Source organism: Malaya genurostris, chromosome 1 (assembly GCF_030247185.1).
Source record: "Malaya genurostris strain Urasoe2022 chromosome 1, Malgen_1.1, whole genome shotgun sequence".
In the NCBI taxonomy this organism is placed as follows: Eukaryota; Metazoa; Arthropoda; class Insecta; order Diptera; family Culicidae; genus Malaya; species Malaya genurostris.
This window is the reverse complement of record NC_080570.1, coordinates 29,049,004-29,062,416: the sequence shown is the minus strand read 5'-3', so window position 1 is coordinate 29,062,416 and position 13,413 is coordinate 29,049,004. Positions and strand designations below refer to the sequence as shown.

The window sequence follows — 13,413 nt, the reverse complement described above, 5'->3', positions numbered from 1 at the left end:
GGATACGTGCCAAGGAGTCGACGGAACGAATGGTTCGACGGCGAATGCCAGGAGATATTGGACGAGAAGAATGCAGCACGCGCAGCGATGTTGCGTCAAGCCACTCGTCAGAACGTGGAATCGTATCGACAGAGACGAATGCAGCAAACTCGCCTTTTCCGGGACAAAAAGCGCCACCTGGAAGAGTCGGAGAGAGAGGAGATGGAGATGCTGTATCGTTCTCGGGATACACGGGCGTTCTACAGGAAGCTGAATGACTCTCGCAACGGCTTCATGCCGCGAGCCGAAATGTGTAGAGACAAGGAAGGTGGCATCCTGACGGACGAACGTGAGGTGATCGAAAGGTGGAGGCAGCACTACGATGAACATGTGTCATGGAAGATTATGTCAGTGTCGCAGCCGACGGAGATGTACCAGTGCCCACTATGAACGAGGTCAAGGAGGCTATCCAACAGCTCAAGAACAACAAAGCAGCTGGTAAGGATGGTCTAGGAGCAGAACTCTTCAAAAGGGGACCGGAGAAACTGACGGAATGCATGCACCGAATAATCGAAGAGATCTGGGACAGAGAACAGCTACCGGAGGAGTGGAAGGAAGGGGTTATCACCCCGATATACAAAAAAGGTGACAAATTGGACTGTGCAAACTACAGGGCAATCACAGTGTCAAATGCCGCCTACAAAGTGTTATCCCGGATCCTGTTCCGGCGCCTATCACCACTGGTAAATGGATTTGTCGGGAGTTATCAGGCCGGGTTTATCAACGGCAGATCAACAAACGACCAAATCTTCACTATACGGCAAATCCTCCAAAAATGCCGTGAATACCGGGTCCCGACGCATCATCTGTTCATCGACTTCAAAGCCGCATACGACACGGTAGACCGTGTAGAGCTATGGAAAATTATGGACGAGAACGGCTTCTCTGGGAAGCTGACAAGACTGACTAAGGCTACGATGGATGGTGTACAGTGTTGTGTCAAGATTGCGGGCGGTTTCTCGGAACCGTTCGAATCACGTAGGGGATTAAGACAAGGTGATGGGTTGTCCTGCCTGCTGTTCAACATCGCACTTGAAGGAGTTATGCGAAGAGCGCGGCTCAACATGCGGGGCACGATTTTCACGAAGTCCGGACAATTCGTGTGCTTCGCTGATGACGTGGATATAATCGGTAGAAACAAGGAGACGGTAGCAGATCCGTATACCCGACTAAAGCGCGAAGCGGCACGAGTAGGACTGAGGATAAATGTATCTAAGACAAAGTACATGCTGGCTGGCGGAACTGAAAGCGATAGGCAACGTCTGGGCAGCAGTATTACGATCGACGGCGACGAGTTCGAGGTGGTTGACGAGTTCATCTATCTTGGCTCACTGGTGACTGTGGACAACGACACCAGCCGGGAGATCAGGAGGCGCATTATATCCGGAAGCCGTGCCTACTATGGACTCCACAAAACATTGAGATTCAGGAAACTTCACCCCCGCACGAAGTGCACCATGTACAAATCACTGATAAGACCGGTGGTTCTCTACGGGCACGAAACGTGGACAATGCTCGAGGGGGACCTGCAAGCACTCGAAGTCTTCGAAAGGAGGGTGCTGAGAACGATCTTCGGTGGTGTGCAGGAGAATGAAGTGTGGAGGAGAAGAATGAACCATGAACTAGCGCAACTCTACGGTGAGCCAAGTATCCGGAAAGTAGCCCCGGCTGGAAGGGTACGGTGGGCGGGACATGTCGTGAGAATGCCGGACAACAGCCCCACCAAGTTGGTGTTCACCTCTAATCCGGCAGGTACAAGACAAAGAGGAGCGCAGCGTGCACGGTGGCTGGACCAAGTGGAGCGAAACCTGGATAGTATCGGGCGCCGACGTGGTTGGAGGCAAGCAGCCATGGATCGAGTTACATGGAGAAGAATTGTTGATCAGATAAAATCTTAAAAGATGTAATATCAGAAATATATAAGCCCGAAAGAACAATAAGCTTCAATCACTAACAACTCAAGCCAGATACGATGAAACCACCTCCGGAGACATTCGGTTTCAAACCTAATAATAAAATCGAATGAGACAGCACAGACAGATCGTCTCGTTTTACCGCACGCGCTGTGTGCAAAATAGCCTCCCGGCGACTTTCAGCCTCAACTGGATCATCGTTCACTCACCGAACAACGGCAGAAGAAGGACCACTTCACATGAGGAATATCTGCTTGCATGAGTTCTAGTTTGAGCCGCTGGAAGCTCGTAGCTCGTTTTTATGAGCAATTAGAGCCTAGCTTCTCCAGCTAACCGAAGCTACGAACAATGGTCACTCGAATTACAGGTCCGCGTGTGGGAATTCGTTTCCGTTTTCTGTAATCACCACGGACGGACGGACTGACGGACGGATGGATATGTTGCATAGACAGAAAGCCCTCTCGCGTTGTCAGTAGAAAGCACACATTTTTCGATAATGATGATGCCCGGTATGTTCTTGGGGCGCTACTTTATCTGAGCTGATAATTGGGTTTGAACGAGAATTTTATGACTCGTTTTTTCTGACAAGGAGCTCGGGCTAACAAATCGCTTTCTACAAATGAGGATTCAGCAACTGGGGAACGTAAAATACAGCGAGCTACACAATTTGGAACGAATGAAGTTGGTCTGCCAACGGTCGTAAATGAAACAAAAGAACAGAAAAAATAAACATACACACAATCAAACGCTGTCGCAGATGACGTGACAAGCCGTTATCGATCTTCCACAGCTAAGGTACGAAGTGAACAAGCAGTCTCACGCGTCGATAGCCATTATTTTTGTCCGGAGATTTTAATTGTTGACAACATACTATTATGGTAACAACCAATATGTACTTCCAACACGAGAAGCAGAAACAATCAACCATCGGGTGGCCGTTGATTACGGTCTATTTTCATGCTAATTTCCATATTTATTCGCCCGTTGTGTAGTGGGTTTCGATAAGGATTCGGGATGAAGATGATGGCTTAACACGAAACTTGTGCGACGACCTTTGTGGAATGGAAGGAGTGTTTGGGCGTTGTGTTGTTGTTGTTTCCCGTGAACTGGGCGCTTTAATTCGCAGTCTAGCCTAAATCAAACAATTGAACGATCCAATGAAGTCATTAATCGCTGAACCTGTTACGAACAATGGAAAAGAAAAGTAGCTTGGACTATAAAAGCAGAAACTAATCGTTCACACTTTCGTCACACGTTGTTTTGGCTTACGGATGTATAGTAGTTTGAATTTATGGATCAAAAAATTATAAACTATCTTAGGTATTCGTATTATCGCTGTGAATAATAATTCAATACAAATTCACCCTTGCCAGAACATTTTATCGTAACGCATCGAACCGATCGATCGAACCGACGTCGACTCGATAACATGATGCAGAGCGTCGGGCAGTCGTCGTGGTGCATGTTTCCACTGAGAAACCGGTAAAATCTTGTTGGGCGTTTGTTGGACGACCTAGTTCCGCAGAAATTCGTGCGTACTCAGACTTTGCACTATCGATGGGTAGTTCAATTTTCAGTCTCGCCTTTGTGTCATCATTCGGCAAAAGAGCCTTCCGCAATCACCAATCAACATTACTTACTGCCTCGCTGGACTCACACTCACTAATACTAATACTAAAAGATTCACATCTTTTGTATGTATTTAACGAATGAAAAATGACTGCTAGTAAAAGAAATCGTGCGTAACGTCATCGATAAAATTCATACTTTCTGTTGCGTAGATAGGTCGTGGACGCTTAAGATAAATGTGTCGATAGTAAAACAGTGTTTCGTTTCATCATCGTGTAGTCCATGTATGTAATTCTCAAGTGGGTGTCAATTTTACCTGAAAGAAAAAGAAAATGCAAGTTTATTAGAAATTAATTGATAAAAGCTAGAGAATATTGGCTTAATTTAATAAATTTTTTGAAAAATATTCAACAACGAGATCAAATCATCATGTTAATTTATCATTTTAAAAAAATATTTAGGGCTGAAAAGTAAATAGAATAGAAGACTGTCCCAGAAAGTATGGACGCACTTTGATTTCACTGTAAATAATTCACAAGTTTTAGATATTCAAATTTTATTCGATATACTGATAATATTACTACAACAACAAAATATTATTCTCAACATTTGCTACTTAGCCATTGTAGACTAACTGGCGCACCTTCTTGCGAACGTTCCTCATTAAATTACGTACAGACTTCTTGGCGACAAGTTTTAACACTTTTTTCCAATCTTTTTCGAACTGTTGAATGGTTTCGGCTGCCGAGACATGTCTCCTAACATGTGCCTTCGTTAATGGCCAAAATTCCTCAATTGGTCGAAGTTGTGGGCAATTTTGGTCTTTTGGGACGAAAGTGACATTTTTGGTAGTATTCTACCATTCAACCGTTGATTTCGAGTAGTGGCAAGAAGCAAGATCTGGCCAGAAGACAACAGGATCCTTGTGGTTTCGAATCATGGGTAGAAGTCGTTTTTGTAAACATTCTTTGATGTATATTTAGCTGTTCATTGAAACAGTGGTGATGAAGGGTTTCGAATTCTTACCGCAGCTACAAATTGCTTGCCAGACCATAGCTTTCTTATTAAATTTTTCGACTTCAATCGATGTCTCGGACTGGTTTAACACTTGCCCTTCTCGCACCGTATAATATTGTGGTCCCGGCAAGGATTTGTAATCGAGTTTCACGTAGATTTCGTCGTCTATGATTATGCAGTTCAAATTTCCATCAAGAATCGTATTGTACAGTTTTCGAACCATCGGCCTGATCGATGCTTCTTGTTTCGGACTACGTTTTGGTTGTTTCTGCTTCTTACAGGTTCGAAGATTCAAACGTTCTTTAGCACGAAGTACATTTGACTTCGAAGTGCCCACGTTTTTGGCCACATCCCGAACTGAAACCCCCTTCTTTTGCTCGAACGCCTTCAGTATACGTTTATCCAACTGAGGGTTAGCAGGACCTTTTTTTCGACCCGTTTTCGGTTTATCCTCACCGAACTTCCTGATTGCATTTCGCACGGCTTTTTCACTTACTACTTCCATTTTTGCTATCTTTCTCAGTGACAGTCCACGTTCTGTGCACCATTTGTACACAATTTTTCGACGTTGTTCATTTCGAAACAAACTCATGAAAACGAATAAACAACTGCACAAGTGGTTAGAGAAGAGTGTAAACAACAGGACGCAGCCATAAAAATTGACAGATTCTGAACCATTGCGAAAGGGCAGCGATAGATACTCCGAGAGAAAAGTCTATTTTTTTACTTCTCACTTTCTATGAACCTGTACAAATCTGTATTAAATTTAATAAATCTGTATAAAATCTGCACATTGATTTAAATCAGTATGCGAACGCAAAAATCTATACAATACAAATAAATCTGTATAAATGGCATCTCTGGCTCTACACTTTGTTTTAAGAAGGGCTAATGAATTGATAGTAACAATTACATTTTGGTTTTTATTTAAAGTTCACCGAATTAACTTTACAGTAAAGTTTTAAATTCAAAGCGAAAGGTAACGGAAACGACCGAAAAATTTTTAGACGTTGAAATGATTTCAAACTGGTTCTAAAAATATTGTGTGTTGTGTCTCATAGTTTGCATTAGGCCGTTTTTAAGAAGAATTCTGACATTTTGAACCTAAGAGTGTAATAGTGGAATAATTTGTTTTCATTGCTGTCGCCATTGCTAATTTATAGGATGAATAAAGGATCAACGATAGGATGGATAAAAATTCATTGAGATGGAATTAGGAGCAGAGTAGTGAATACATCATAAGTGTTTTAACTGTTTTATGAATATTAGTTAAATTTTCAAGAAATGTGTATCAATTCTCAACGTGGAGCAAGGCGAATGAAGCAGTAATATGAAATAGTTATAGTGATTTTAGTGACTAAATCGGAGTTTGAAGGCAACGTCCTTACAAATAAGATGAAAAAGGGAGCCCTTACCCTACCTAAAAGTAATAAAATTCTTCGTTCATATCCCGCTTATTCATACAACCTACTCATGTGAATGATTTTGTCTGATCCAGTGAAATCTACGCGTACAACACGCGAGAGACAAACGCCACGAAAGCCGTCGAAAATTCCCGAGTGCACTGAGGAGTAGAACATACTACAATAGAACATTATTCTGCCTGTGTTGGTGAGCTGCTGTTACGAAGACGGCTATTATTTGCGACTCGACACCCAACTCCATCACGATAGACACCCAAGTTAAACCGCAATTCAAGTGACACACCATCATCAGCAGTTGAACTTATAGAGGAGTGTATATGAGTAGGTGACAGTTGAGTGAGAAAGAGTTCGGCGACGAAAAGTTTACCCTGATCTTCTGCTCTGTTTCAAAATAAAGAAAGCAAAAAAAAAAAGAAATTCAAGAAAGACAGAAGGCAGCCGAATGAAAAGTATACATTACCGAACAACAAAAAGAAGCAAGCTTTTGAAAAATCTTTCAATTTTCCTAATGGAAGAAAGCCCGTCATCAGCGGACGGTCGTTGTGACAGGGGGAAGCGGGGCAATTGCATGGAAGAAAATCAGACGCGGCCTGCTGCATGACGAACGGCAGCCATGTTCGCTAGTTTACTCAGTCAGCATGATTTTTTGTTTCCTCTACTTTTTTTTCTTATCTGTATCGCGCGGGTCATCATAATGGCACACGTCGCTCGGAAAGGGCTCAATTTGACAGAGAAAAACTGCAGTGTAAGTAAAACAAACAGTAAAAATATATATATGTATGTACTCCAGTTGCCTCTACGGGAATTGATGGCAGTCCAAGGCACACTGACAGTATGTGGGATATGAGAGAAAAGGTGATATTAAACTCGGGATGAATTTGACGCCCGTAGCTGCTGCAATGTCGGTAGACGCAGGTGGGAAGGTGCTTAGTGTCTAGTACGAGTCATATTATTTCTGGAGAACACAAATTGAACGTGAATCACGGGTGATTGTATGTACCTCATTGACAACATTTATTGATCATTGCAATGGAATCAGTGTTTTACGGGGAGTGTTTTTGCCTTTCTCTATAGAAAGGGATTAGAATTGCTGGAAAAACCGACTTTCGAACGGAGCCTCGGAGACCCATAGTGTTATATACCATTCGACTCAGTTCGACGAGATCGGAAAATGTCTGTGTGTGTGTATGTGTGCACCTTTAGAAGATATTTTTACCGCTCAGTTTTCTCAGAGATGGCTGGACCGATTTTAACAAACTTGGGCTCGTTTGAAAGCTACTGACGGCCCAATGATCAAGTTCGAATATCAAATGGCTGTGACTATGAAGTGACGTAACCGACAACACAATTTTTACCGCTCTAATGTTTATAAGGGTGCCAATCTTTTAGGATCACCTCTAATTTCGTTGAGCGCTATTGTTCAAAAGTTTAAGCATCTCGAAAAATGTCCTCATGCAAAATTTGAGCTAAATCGGACATAGGTAAGGGGTGCTGCCCAGCGGTTAAAGTTTGAAAATTTTCGATTTTTAAAAAGTACATGAAATTTCCTAAATCGGATTTTTGGTGCCAAAAATTTTAAAATTGCATGAAACGTCGAGATTTAGTGTTATCTCACAAAAAAATTTTTTTTTGAAAGAAAAATCGACTTTCTGGGATTTTTGATATTTTTTCTAAGTCCCAGAAAGTTGATTTAAAAAAACAACACGTTAACACGTTTCATGCAATTCTAAGACTTTTGGCATCAAATTTTTTTTTCGAAAACGATTTCGAAAATTTCATGTACTTCCATGTACATAAATCCAAAAATGTCCGCAGTTCTAGCCCATCGACAGATTTCGAGCAATGGAAGCCTAAGAGAAGTGGAAAAAACGACTCAGGTGACCAAAATGTGGAGCAAACGTGAAAAGGAAGTTGACTCTAAATGTATGCAGCGTTTGATGGGAGGAATCAAGAAGAAAGTGCGAATTTTCATTAGAAACGAAGAGAAATTAAGTTTTTTCTCCGATTTATTAATTTTAGTTGGTTTGACGTAACGTCGCCATAACAAAGTTCAGTTTTTGCAATAACTGAGTGGAATTGGAGAAGCCAAAAGAATGAGAAAATTCACAGAGAAGATGATTTTTTGGAAAAAGATACGCTCATAGACAGGACTCGAATCTGCGTTCTTATGCAATCCGTGCATACGCGTTACCATTACGCCACCCTAAGCTGTGACGGACACGGCTCTACCACAAAACTGAGTCTGGCGAGCGTACGTCGAACATACACAGTTTGAAAAAATCTTTTGATTTCACATCTTATAAGATGCACCCAAATGGAGCGTCGAATTTTACACAAATTTTTATTCAAGAACATGTAAAATTTTGTGATTTGAACATAACATGGCTTGAATACGAACGAAATAAAAAACAAAAAATCGTTAGCAGCAGCGGGACTTGAACCGAGAAACATTAGATCACAAGCACATCGGTTACTCGACTGAACCACAGAGCTCATATCTGTTTATTGAATAATTGATACATATAAAACCATAGATCGGGACTTGGTAGCCCAGTACAAATCGCATTCGGAGCGTGTAAAATTCTGTGCGAGTGGAGTATTGCGTCATTTGAAAAATTAAGTAGTTGTGAATTGTATCGTTTTTAGCATTCTGGCCCCTGTAATATTCATATTTTTTTCTGTGTAGTCTAAATCCTAGCCGCCTCACGACCGGTATCATATATCCAAACTTCTTCTCTGTTCATCAGACAACAAACACTAGTCGACGAGAAATGATTTGTATTAATATTTTTTCTTTAAAGTACAGTGAATTGCCTTTGCATTGATGTAAGTTAACCTTATTTGTACGTCAATTCGTTACCGAGACACAGATGATTTTATTATTCTGGATTCTTAATGGACATAGCTTCATATTTTGGAACTGAATTTAGTTTCTTTACTGTAGCTCGGGAGTCGAGAATTCAGGATTTAAACTTCAGAATTCACGAATTTAATTCTGGATATGAATTTTAGATCTGGATACAGGAACTAAATGTTAGATCTGACCTCTGAATCTTAATTGTAAAACTGACTTCTGACCCAGAATTTAATTACTGAATTCAGTTTTAGAGTTTAATTCCTGGATTCAGTTTGAGAACTCATTTCTAGAATTAAGAACCTGTATGCTGAAACTAAATTCGGAACATGGATTCTGGAACTAGATTTTGGAACTGAATTCAGTTCCGTTAAATTGTAATCCGAGTTTAGAATTCAGTACTATAGCTATAGTCGGTACCTTGATTCATAATTGTAGAACTAAGCTCATGAACTGAATCCCTGATCTGGATTCCGAACCTGAATTTTGCAACTGAAATTCAATCCCAGTGTAGGTGAATAAGTGATGGCAAATGATACTCAACAGTTGTAAACATCGAATATATTCTGCAAATAGGAGCTATTCAAATGTTTTTAAATAATTAGGCGAAGTTTGCTTCTACTGAGTAAATCTACAAAAAAAGCAATTTGCTCCGTGTTATTTAATTGTATGGTAGAATATGTTTGTCATCAATAACTCTTACTGCAGTAAAGGTGCAATTCAAGAATTGAAACAGGAAAGGTTACAAAATTCACGTTATCGACTAATACGAACGATTATCTATATTTGGAAGTTTGAAAGAAGCATGTCTTCCAGTTATGTCTATGACATTATCCATCCGCTTTTTTCATCCAAAATAATCGAGTCTTCAAGAAAGATTGGGAAATATTCTGTATTCAGAGTATTGGCTTCCAACACATTTTGTTTATCTCTTTGGCAATAGCTGGATACCACTCCGAAAGAAATCTTCACTTTTCAATGATTTCAATTTGATAAAAAAAAACCTATCGATGAAGAGGTGAAAGAAGGTTTCAGATCTCCATTCAAAAACCTTGTGTGCTCCACACACAGACATTTTCAAAGACACAACTTATACAAAGGTTATATGCACATAGTAAGAATAAGCGGCAATAGTAAAATGATTCTATCACATTTATCCGCTGGCCGTATAGAATCGAATCGCAAAACGCAAATGAGCGACCGTTTGTCGCTTCAGAGAGAATCATCACAGCAGCGTGCTAACCCGAGATGCTCAGACGGGTCATCGAGAGCAATACGCTCTCGAACTGGTGTCCATTCAATGCTAAATGAACCATACCGGGTTTTTGTTACTGAGATGATATCCGTCTCTCTCTGATGGCACTGATTGAATCGTGTGAAGAGCTGCTAGAGTGCGTTCTACGACACGATAAAAGCCATCTTTGTCAGAAATGATCAAAAACATCAACTAATTTGAAATTTTTCTACCGATTTGATGACTCCTGATAAAAATATCACTACACGAGCCGGAATACCGAGTAATCGAATAATAATAATCGATAGAGCTCTAATCGGTTAGTTTGAGAGGAATATTTGAATATTAAACGAATCGAATAATTATAATAATTCAGTACTAATAATCGAGTAATCGATTAATGAAACTTAAATTAAATTAAAATAAAATGTAATCGATTGGGTTGAAAAATTATATTCGATTATTGAACAATCCAATCAGCGCGGATACCACGAGATTGAAAATAATATCCTCTCTTCTTCGAATTTGACATTTATTCTTGCGATTTCTTCATAAACGTGAATCAAACATACCACTATCATTTCAACGTCAATGTGCCAATCAGCGTTGCAGTCATTTTTCCAAAAATCTGTAAACGGAGCCAAAATCTATTTGCTACGTAAATACCAGGAAAATGTCACCGGGGCTCAGATAGGTGAAAAAAAATAGCTTACGATAAACTTGTCTCATGCATATCCATGCAAAAACCAAAAATCGGTATTTATCTGTATGATCAGTTAATTATCGGTCTTTTAGGAAAACATATCTCAGCTGTTTTTCAAAGAAGAACAAATCTTACAATAGTAAACAAATCGAGATTTTTCTCTCCTACCAATAAATGCTTTAAAATGCAACAATTTTGCCTAAAAATTCAGATTCTATAAAAATCTCAAACTTAGTAATACAAAGAACTGTAAAGGGCGAAACCGACGACACGACCTGCCACTCGCTATTCAAAACTGTATCACAAATTTAACTACCCCTCAGTAACTCGTAATGTCAAAATGAAAACGCTTGAAAAATGTTTGAAACTGGCAACTCAGCCTGAAAAATGTGGATTTTGGAATAACAGCTATTGTTGCCTTAGTTACATTTATTCACCTTAATATTTTCACAACAGTCGAAAGAGAGGATTTAAATATACCTATTTTTAACTGCGAAGGTTGTTCCGCTACGGAGAAGCTCTACCATTTTTAAAGAGAAACCATTCTTTTGGGGTTTCTACGGTTTCTTTGCACTGGTATTCGAAACCACACTGTTGTATATTTTAAAGAAGTCTGATATGAGTTATTCGTATAAGGAAGAAATCAGAGTCGACAACGGAACGTATTAGGAAATATTCATAGGATTGATCTTCGTTGTGCATAATTTATTAGATCTATTGATACCATACCAGATTTCACAATCGAACCTACCCTGACCTGTTTCTGGGTGTTTTTTTAACAGATACTGAATTGTACTTTGCGGTATATTCAAGTGAAAACTCTGATCTAATACATAGATTCTAATCAAACAAAACAATCATACGAAACAAATTTTGAATGGTTCATGGTCGCGAAAAAATTCATGGGGCCAGTTTTTTTTATTTAATTTTATTACAGTTATATAATCTTTATCTTTCGCGGTAGCGGTAAAAGACTTCCTGAACTAGGAAATAGGCTAATGGAAATATTTTGATTACTCTAATATATTTTGGACTGGCACTCATATTTTTGGTTGTAATCAAAATGGAGTACATATTCATAGCTAACATGTTTACGAATGGAAACATCTTTAAAATTTTGGGTCACGATGTACTTCATTTTGATTATTTTCAGAAATATGTACGCTGGACCAAAATATATTAGTGGCTAAAATATCTCCGTTACCCTGCATTAGAGATAAGCGATTCGTTCGCGATCGGTTCAAAAGAAATAGTTCTTTTGAAAGTATTAATGACCAACAGTTCTTTTTTTTAGAACGATAGTTCTTCAGTTTATAGTCGTGGACCTTATATTTTTTTTATCGCCCCGTCTTTTTCGAGAACGGTAGAAAACAGTTTATTGCGAAACCTCAAGTTAGTTATTCAACAAGCAAACATAACTAGTTCTTTTAATAGAACTCTGCATCACTTAACGCCTCTTTGAAATGAAATGTTTTGCCCATCTCTATCCTGCATGATCAATTGTTGAACCTGGCACTGGTGCAGGATAATCCTGTAATTGCGAATAAATAAAAATAAAACACTAAGCTTCTGGAAACGTTAGATCAAACCATCATTTCCAAATCAAAATCTTCAGACGGCCAATATTGCCAAGCCCCTTCAAAAATCATAAAGTGCGTGTCATTCGAAATCACAGCTATTGATCGAACCGCATTCGCACAGCCAGCCAAATTTTGATCCTCAAAGAGCCTTATTTCTTCCCAACATGTTTTACCTGGTACAAGATTTTCGAAGATATGGTTTTTGCAAATAGCCTCACGAGAGCTTGAAGATGCATTGAGCTTACTGCATCGGTAATTTTCACTATGTCCTGATACTTATTATCATGACGATTAGTCTAGGTGTTATATTTGGTGTCCTGAAACGATCCATCATAATAAAACCCCGAAGTAACATTAAGACTTTTTAATCTTCCAATACCAATTCTGCCTTGTTGAAGCGTCCCCCGAAGAGTAATCCAGCAAGATCTAGTTTACACTCAGGATAATTTTACAAATAACACAATTCAATACAATGAATAAATGATATATATTCGGTACTGCAAAAGTTTGAAATCACTAGAAAAAACTGTTGTGGTTTTATTCGACATTATGGTTTGTTTATTTATTATGGGGCCTCCTTGGTAACTAGTTCGTAGCAACCTAAACAGTGTTGCGCAAGAAGAATATTTTTATCATTTTCAAGGGGCCGCTATATTCGTGGTAACTGGCGGTAAATCCCTCACAGACACTTTTTATCTCAATTTTTCTTCGGAGTGTCTGGTCGTGTCGTCGGCGAAACTGTCATTCCATTTGTTTACGTAAGTTTCGCCCTCCGTGTACCATGCCAACAAACAGGGTGATACTTCAATTGCTAGTAAGGAAGGGCGAAACTTTTTTTTTTCTTGATTCTATAGGGTTTCCGAACTTTTTACTACTGGAAATAGTTAATGAGACAATAAAAATACCCACAGATTTGTCTAAGTCGCGGAAACCTGCCAATTTCACAAAAAAATGCGAAAGGTCGTATTTTTATAACTCACATAGGAAGCATAGAAGTAAACAAACTGAAAAAGGACGAAACTATTTTTTTGTTGATTTATTCAGTGCATATAGAAGGAAAGTGGTAAAATTTGCATGCCT

General features: G+C 39.4%; 1 long non-coding RNA gene across 1 annotated transcript; it reads right to left on the bottom strand.

The window, feature by feature from the left end:
* Nucleotides 1-11,837: 11,837 nt before the first annotated feature.
* Nucleotides 11,838-12,987, bottom strand: LOC131433357 (uncharacterized). Its single transcript, XR_009230202.1, has 3 exons — nt 12,713-12,987; nt 12,343-12,650; nt 11,838-12,284 (listed from the first exon to the last, which is right to left on the bottom strand). It is a non-coding gene; the product is annotated as an uncharacterized LOC131433357 (long non-coding RNA).
* Nucleotides 12,988-13,413: the final 426 nt, after the last annotated feature.